Consider the following 9,423-nt stretch of genomic DNA (forward strand, 5'->3'; position numbering starts at 1 on the left):
GAGGTTCCAGGTTTACCACCGGTTAGGAAAGTGGAGTTTTCTATAGACTTGGTTCCAGGCACTGGACCAATTTCTATATCTCCTTATCGAATGTCACCCTCAGAGATGGCTGAGTTAAAGAAACAGTTAGACGAGATGTTAGAGAAGGAATTTATTAGACCGAGTGTATCGCCATGGGGAGCTCCAGTCTTGTTTGTTAAGAAGAAGGATGGTTCTTCTAGACTTTGTGTAGATTACAGACAACTTAATAAAGCTACTGTAAAAAACAAGTATCCTTTGCCGAGAATCGATGACTTGATGGACCAGTTAAAGGGAGCATCGATATTCTCGAAGATTGACTTGAAGTCTGGATATCATCAGATTAGGGTGAAGGAGGATGATATTCCAAAAACAGCTTTCAGATCCCGTTATGGACACTATGAGTACTTAGTGATGCCATTTGGTTTGACTAATACTCCAGCAGTATTCATGGATTACATGAATAGGATCTTTAGGTCGTACTTAGATCATTTTGTTGTAGTTTTCATTGATGACATTTTGATTTATTCCAAGAATGAGGTAGAGCATGAAGAACATTTGAGAATTGTGCTACAAATATTAAAGGACCGCCAATTGTACACGAAATTCTCGAAATGTGAATTTTGGTTGAAGGAGGTACAATTTCTTGGTCATGTTATCAGTAAAGAAGGTATTGCAGTAGACCCGAGTAAAGTCGAAGCAGTAACAAAGTGGGAAAGTCCAAAGAATGTTGGTGAGATTCGAAGTTTTCTTGGACTAGCTGGATATTATCGGAGGTTCATTGAAGGATTCTCAAAGATCGCTTTGCCTATGACTCAGTTAACGAGGAAGGGTAAGAACTTTGAATGGACAAAAGAGTGTGAAGAAAGTTTTCAGAAGTTGAAAGAGAGATTGACTTCATCACCAATACTCATCTTACCGGACCCATTAGGACGATTCGATGTGTATTGTGATGCGTCATACCAAGGTCTTGGTTGTGTGTTGATGCAAGAAAGGAAAGTGATAGCTTACGCATCAAGACAGTTGAAGGTGCACGAGAGAAACTACCCAACTCACGACTTAGAGTTAGCAGCAATTGTGTTTGCCTTAAAAATTTGGAGGCATTATCTTTACGGATCAAAGTTCACTGTGTTAAGTGATCACAAAAGCCTGAAGTATTTATTTGATCAGAAAGATCTAAACATGAGACAAAGGCGTTGGATGGAATTTTTAAAGGACTACGATTTTGAGTTACAATATCATCCAGGAAAGGCCAATGTTGTAGCAGACGCCTTGAGTCGAAAGACACTTCATGTGTCTGCAATGATGTTGAAGGAAGAAGAGTTGATTAACCAATTTGTGGATTTAAACTTAGGAGTACATCACAGTGAAGGAAGTATGTTCATAGGCACTATTGTCGTGTCTAATGAATATCTAAAATGGATTAAAGATGAACAACAACTTGATGACCAATTAATGAATATAAAGGAAACTATCAAAGATGGTCAAAATGGGGATTTTAACATAAGAAGTGATGGAATCCTAAGGTTTGGAGAAAGGTTGTGTATACCTCAAAACCAGGATATCCGAAAGTTGATCTTGGAAGAAGGCCACAAAAGTAAGATGAGTTTTCATCCAGGAGCCACAAAGATGTATCAAGATTTGAAGAAATGTTTTGGTGGTTTGGAATGAAGAAGGATATAGCAGAGTATGTTCAAAGTTGTTTGATATGTCAGAAGGCAAAGATTGAACATCAAAGGCCAGCTGGATTATTACAACCTTTAGACATTCCGGAGTGGAAGTGGGATGGAATAGCTATGGATTTTGTAACTGCTTTTCCCAAAACTCAGAAGAAGCATGATGCAATTTGGGTAATCATTGATAGGTTGACAAAGAGTGCACATTTCATTCCCATCAACCAAATGTTTAGCTTAGAGAGACTAGCTCAGATATATGTAAAGGAAATTGTTAGATTACATGGGATACCTACAAGTATAGTCAGTGATAGAGATCCCAGATTCACATCAAAGTTTTGGTGTCAGTTGCATTTAGAGCTAGGAACCAAACTAAGGTTAAGTTCGGCTTATCATCCCCAAACAGATGGCCAATCAGAAAGGACAATTCAGTCGTTAGAAGATCTGCTAAGAGTGTGTACTCTTGAACACAAAGGAAGTTGGGATGAGTTCTTACCATTGATTGAGTTTACTTACAACAATAGCTTTCACTCAAGTATTGGCATGGCTCCATATGAAGCATTGTATGGACGAAGGTGTCGAACGCCTTTATGTTGGTATGAAGTTGGAGAAAATAAAATATTGGGTTCATAATTTGTGCAACAAACAACAGACCAGGTTAAGCTTATTAGAGAAAAGATGAAAGCTGCACAGGATCGTCAAAAGAGTTATAGTGATAAAAGGAGAAGACCTTTGGAATTTGAGGCAGGAGATCACGTGTTCATTAGGGTAACTCCTAGAGCGGGAATTGCACGAGCAATCAGAACTAGGAAGTTAACACCAAGGTTTATCGGGCCTTTTCAAATTCTACGACGGATTGGACCTGTAGCATACCACATTGCTTTGCCGCCAAACCTGTCTAATCTTCATGACGTATTCCATGTATCACAACTAAGGAAGTATTATCCTGACCCTTCACATGTCATTGAGCCTGAAAGTGTGGAACTTAGAGATAACCTAGAATATGAGGCTTTACCTGTCAAAATTTTAGATCATCGAATTAAGGAACTTCGTGGAAAGCAGATACCATTGGTTAGAGTTTTGTGGGATGATGTAACTGGTGATTCTACCTGGGAAAGAGAAGAGGACATGCGTCAAAAGTATCCACATATGTTTTAGGTACGTTAAATTTCGAGGACGAAATTTCTTTTAAGAGGGGTGGTAATGTAACATCCTAATTTTCCATACCTTAAATAATATATATGATTATAATTGAGACTTTAACATCGCTAATTATTACAAACTAAACATTGAAACTAGCCGCCATAATAATTAATTTATCAACTAATTACTCTTTATTTTATTATTAATATTATAATTCAATTTGAATATCATCGTTTTATTCTACAAACTAAACTTTGAAATTAGTCATTTAAGACGAAATTTCTTTTAAGAGGGGTGGTAATGTAACATCCTAATTTTCCATACCTTAAATAATATATATGATTATAATTGAGACTTTAACATCGCTAATTATTACAAACTAAACATTGAAACTAGCCGCCATAATAATTAATTTATCAACTAATTACTCTTTATTTTATTATTAATATTATAATTCAATTTGAATATCATCGTTTTATTCTACAAACTAAACTTTGAAATTAGTCATTTAAATACTTAATATTAAGTTAATTAATTATCCATATTATTAATATTTTTTTTATTATATTATTTGATGTTATTTTATTTGAATATCACTATCTTACTCTACAAACTAATAGTAAATAAAATAACCTTAAGTTAATAAATGTATTAAATAATTACCCTTGTTATTATTATTATTATTATTATTATTATTATTATTATTATTATTATTATTATTATACTTATCCTTTCATTTTATAAAAGAAATATATTTTATTTTACTATTAATATTCTACACGATCATATGTCATGAAATAGTAGAAAAATCAAACTTTCACACATTTCTCACCAACTATATTCACAAAGTCATATTAGAACACCTATAAAACTATTCATGCAAGACTTGTAAATATTTGACAAAGACATATTTACTAGCAAGAGTTGAAAAGTTAGAAAGCATGGGCAAAAGGAGATAAATTTACATTATTTTAATATCTTACAACTAGTATAAATAGGGGTCTTTCTCACCCCATTTTCATTCATTCATTCACAAATCATCTTTCTTACCTCTTCATTTCCTTCTTTCTCTAGTTTCTTGATATAGAAATATTAGTTTTAGTTGTCGAAGTTTTCACGGTGTCGGTTTGTAGTTTTTAGAGTTATTTTGGGGTCAAAGTTCTTCTAAAGTTTTAAAGGAGTTTGATACGTCAAAGTTCTGCTCAAATCATTTTCATAAGTAACCGGTAAGTCGTTATAATTTAATTATTTTAATTATTTTATTTCTATAAAGGTTATTTTAAGATGTTGATTTAAATTTCCGTTAAGACGTTTAGATATTGAACTTATAAAGTCCAAGATAAGTTTTACCATTTTAAGTTGTTATAATACCCAAGTATTATTATAAAATTAAAATGTTATTAGGAATACACTCTTGATAATTTTCTAAAACAAACAAATTCAAACGGGAGTATAGTCTAATTTATACTTGAATTTAATAACGATTTAAATATAGTGGAGGTTATTATTAAATATTTTAAATAAATAAATATTTTAATTTGTAACGGGATTATGTTTATTTAACCGTAAATTATATTCTAATTATTTTATAAATTTCGTACAATTCAACGGTTATCGTAAATTAGGTTCTGGGAAAACATCAGAGAAAACACTCGTGGACTTTCAACAACGATCAACAACAAAAGGTGGGGGCAAGGTCTCGTATACGTTGGGACGGTTAGCATAAAATAGCTTAATATATATATGTGGGTAGTGGTGACCCAAGCCCTACCAGCGATAAATAAGTAAGGAGAGCCTATTCTCGAATAATGATTTTCCCAAATCACTAAGCGAGGTTATGCCGGCCTTAATTATTTATCATAAGAATGATCTATGATAATTTGAGGTTGTATTGTGCTTACATTGTTTGATTAATTGTCTAATTGTTTATTTTTTTTATACTTGAATGATTGTGATTGATAATAGACTAAGAAAATGATCTATTAAATAGAGAAACAACAGCATTGATTAGATATTAAGTGTTAGATCCCCAATGAAATAAGGGAAGTTGGATACATTGAGTAGTTGTATTCGGTTGGGTTCTGGCTAAGGATAAGACTTGGTCGACCATGTCCTTTACGGTCCACCTCTCTTACCTGGGAAGTCAACCATACATTATTCACTGTATAAACTGAACTAGTTATATAGAGATAAGGATCACACCAAGAAGAAATAGACAAGACATTTAATGGACTTGGCACTCAATCGAAGTAATTAGATAATAACTATGACCTGAAAGGTTGATACGATATTTCTCAAATATTAACTAAATACTTATGGTTAAGAGTTGCTATAAGATGGTTGGGCGATCATATAGACCTGCTTTGAGGAATGTGTAAGTCCACTGTCGTGCGGTATGGGACCTACGAGGTTGATCAGTCGCCTACAATCTCGACGGGGATTACTATGTATGCATGCTAGGCAAGACGAGGGTCTTGGCCTGAATCCTCAGGGACGATCGACTTATAACACCTGGACTCCATGTGAAGTTAGGGGGCGTAGCTCTTGGTAATTGGGAGTACGTTGGTGGCATGTGGTCTTGTGATATCTGATCTTGGTAAATGGGATAGGTATCCTTGACAGCGTTTAGTGGCCTGAGTCAGCATATAGTTCAGGGATGCATTAGAATAAACACTTATAGAGTATAGGTAAGTATGGGATAAAGATACGCTTGTTCGAATAATTGTGATTGTCATATATATATATTACTATTTTACATCCTATTCCCACTTTTAAACTTGTACGTAAATCTTAGCCCTATATTCTTTTTGTCTTGCATCTTTAGATTGATCTATGACGATCAAGCGACGAGCTAGACCATTTAGGAGGGAAGGCTATGGAGTGACAGATTACGATAATGTCAAGGCTGAAGGTTGCTAGCGTTTTGTCAAACTCTTATCACATCGTTACTAGTACGTAATATTATATACAGTCAGTATAAGTGTCAGTCATATTGGACTTAGGAGGTCCTTCTGTTAAGCTTTCTTTTGATTTTCTTCATGTACTTTTATTTTAAGTTTTATCTACGTGGCAAGGCCACTAGTCTTAACGGTGTCAAACTTTATGTAAAACATATTTGAAGCATATATATGTGAAGTAGTATCTTTTAATTAATTCAGTCTTGTTATTTAATTTTTTAATTTTTCTGTATTTTATTTTAGAATTTCACCAATGGGACATAGGCTGTCTCAGTGAACTTCTTACTGAGGTAGTAAATTGCAAATTGTTTCTTTCCAGTCTCATCTTGCTGACCTAGAACACAACCCATACTATCTTCAAGCACAATCAAATACATGATCAACGATCTTCCTTCCACAGGCGGAGACAAAATCGAGGATTCAAGCAGATATTCCTTGATACTATCAAAAGCTTTCTGGCAGTCTTCGGTCCAATCACAAGACTGATCTTTCCGAAGAAGCTTGAATATAGGCGCACATGTGGCAGTCATGTGTGGAATGAATCTTTAGATATAATTCAAGCGGCCGAGAAAACCCCTGACTTGCTTCTCAGTTTTGGGCGCAGGCATCTCTTGTATTGCTTTGACCGTGGCAGGATCAACCTCAATACCATTCTCGCTGACAATAAAGCCCAACAACTTACCAGAACGAACACCAAAAGTACACTTATTGGGATTCAAGTGGAGTTTATACTTCCTCAAACGCTGGAATAGCTTTAACAAATGCTCAACATGTTCCTCTTCATCAATTGATTTAGCAATTGTGTCATCGACATAAACTTCAATCTCTTTATGCATCATATCATGAAAAAGAGTAACCATTGCTCTCTGGTAAGTTGCACCAACATTCTTTAAACCGAAAGGCATCACTCTAACAGAATGTTCCCCAGGGTGTATTGGATGTGGTCTTCTCCATATCTTCGGGTGCCATCTTGATTTGATTATATCCGGAAAATCCATCCATAAACGAAAAGACTTTGAATTTAGCAGTATTGTCTACCAACATATCAATGTGTGGCAGAGGGAAATCATCTTTCAGACTGGCTTTATTCAAATCTCTATAGTCAACACACATGCGTACTTTTCCATCTTTCTTCGGCACAGGCACAATATTGGCTACCCATTGCGGATACTCAGCGGTCACAAGGAAACCGACATCAATCTGCTTCTGCACTTCCTCTTTGATCTTCACTGCCATATCAGGATGCGTTCTTCTCAACTTTTGCTTGATTGGCGGGCATTCTGGCTTCAACGGCAATCTATGCTCCACAATCTGAGAATCCAAACCAGGCATGTCTTGATAGCACCAAGCAAACACATCTGAATATTCTCGAAGAAGATCAATCAACCCCTTCTTAACATTTGGACATATTCGAGACCCAATCTTGACTTTCTTCACATCATCCTCGGAACCCAAGTTGACTAACTCAATCTGCTCTTCGAACGACTGAATGGTCTTTTCATCATGCTTAAGAAGACGAGACAATTCATCACTCACTTCTTCATCACTTTCCGTCTCGGCCTCAAACACAGGGAATTTAAAATTTGGAGAAGGAGAAGGGTCATTGTATTCAATGGGGTTAGAAACCAACTTGCATAATGATTTGATATTTTGATTTTAGAGAAGTGAATTTGTGACAAAATATTATGCAGATGGACAATGTTTATTTATGTTTTTTGTGATTACCATTTTCAGAATAAAGCAAAAAGTAAGAAACAAACATCATAGATGTGGATGAACAGAATTAATTTTATTAATGATCAATTTCAAAATGCCCAAACAATATTCACTTCTCCCTTAGGCATAGGAGAATGATTTTTCAAAACATATAAAAGCAATTACTTAGATTGATGCAAAATAACAGGAATATCAATGCGTCACAAAATTGGTGCAGTCTTCCTCTTTGTCATCCTCTAGCACAACAACTAAGTGTTGTTCATTTCCATGAATGAACCCTCCGCTACAGAAGCTAAGTTGCATATCCTCAGACCTTGCAGTTGATGAACCTCGCTGAAAGCCCAGACCAGTTCTACCTTTGTTGTCGGAGACCTCTACCATGCGCCCCCACTGATCAACATTGCCTTCTTCAACAATCTTCTTTGCATCTTTCAATGAGGACATATGTGCCCTAACTCTCTTTTCAACAGCAATAGATAAGGCTTGGAACGGAGTTCCAACCTCATTCTCAGCTTCAACATAAGAGAAAGATGACAAGTGGCTAACCAACAACGCCTTCTCTCCTCCAACGATAACAAGCTTCCCATTCTTCACAAATTTGAGCTTCTGATGCAATGTGGAGGTAACAGCTCCCGCCTCGTGGATCCATGGCCTTCCCAATAAACAACTGTAGGCCGGGTGGATATCCATTACTTGAAAAGTAATTTGAAAATCACTTGGACCTATCTTCACTGGAAGGTCCACTTCACCAATAACTATTTTGCGTGAACCGTCAAAAGCTTTAACGATTACACCGCTACACCTCATGGGTGCTCCTTGATATGATAGCTTTGACAAAGTTGACTTTGGCAGCACATTTAATGAAGACCCGGTGTCAACAAGCACATTTGATAAAGCATCATCTTTGTAATTCATAGAGATATGCAAATCCAGATTATGATTCCTACCCTCCTCAGGGAGTTCCTCATCACAGAAGCTGAGATTGTTGTAGGAAGTGATGTTAGCCACAATATGATCGAATTGATCCACCGTAACATCATGTTCTACAAATGCTTGCTCAAGAACACTTTGCAGTGCTTCTCTGTGCGCTTCTGAATTCATAAGCAGAGACAATACTGAAATCATTGAGGGGGTTTGGAGCAGTTGCTCCACCATATTAAACTCACTCTTCTTGATCAGAAGAAGTACCTCATCATCATCATTAGCCTTCAAATTATTGGATTCACCAGACTTACACTTTGAAGCACTAACCGGATCTACAGCAGGCACTTCCACTTCCTTACTGACAGCTGAATCTTCTTTGTCTTTCTGGAACACCAACCCAAACACACGACCACTGCGGGTCACCTTGGTAACATCAACAATACTTACTACAGAGTTGGTCGTAGGCAACGGGACCTCTTGACCATCCTTCACCATTGTCGCATTGTACTGATACGAAACAACTTTATCAGATGAATACGGGAATGGACCCTCTAACCGTATAACCAACGATGATACTGATCTGTTGCTGACGTTGTTACTATTACTGTTGTCGTATTGAATCACCAATCTCTCTGGTTGCTTAAAAATGGGGATTATGACATTCACATCGTCATCTACATGATGGGTTTGAACAATTTGGATCATGCCTTCATCCATCAACCGCTGGATGTCCCTTTTCAGAACCTCACAACCTCGGGGATTAACACTTCAAATAGCACAACCATCATGGTCATGCTCACAATCACTCACCATACAAATATCCTTATGCATCATCACCAAGACCTCTGAATGAAACGAACATCAAACACTTTAAACTCTCCAGGACAACCGTCCACCGTATTAACAGAAGAATTCCCATGAGTGGGTAGTGGATTTGCTTTCACGTTTGGCGCACGGTCCTCAAAGGACATCATTCCACTTTTTATCAACTT

General features: G+C 36.4%; 1 long non-coding RNA gene across 1 annotated transcript; it reads left to right on the forward strand.

The window, feature by feature from the left end:
* Positions 1-3,673: 3,673 nt before the first annotated feature.
* Positions 3,674-5,987, forward strand: LOC127115529 (uncharacterized). The gene is made up of 3 exons (XR_007800759.1): positions 3,674-4,060; positions 4,460-4,519; positions 5,659-5,987. It is a non-coding gene; the product is annotated as an uncharacterized LOC127115529 (long non-coding RNA).
* The last annotated feature ends 3,436 nt before the right edge of the window (positions 5,988-9,423 follow it).

This window comes from Lathyrus oleraceus, chromosome 1 (assembly GCF_024323335.1).
Source record: "Lathyrus oleraceus cultivar Zhongwan6 chromosome 1, CAAS_Psat_ZW6_1.0, whole genome shotgun sequence".
Classification (NCBI taxonomy): domain Eukaryota; kingdom Viridiplantae; phylum Streptophyta; class Magnoliopsida; order Fabales; family Fabaceae; genus Lathyrus; species Lathyrus oleraceus.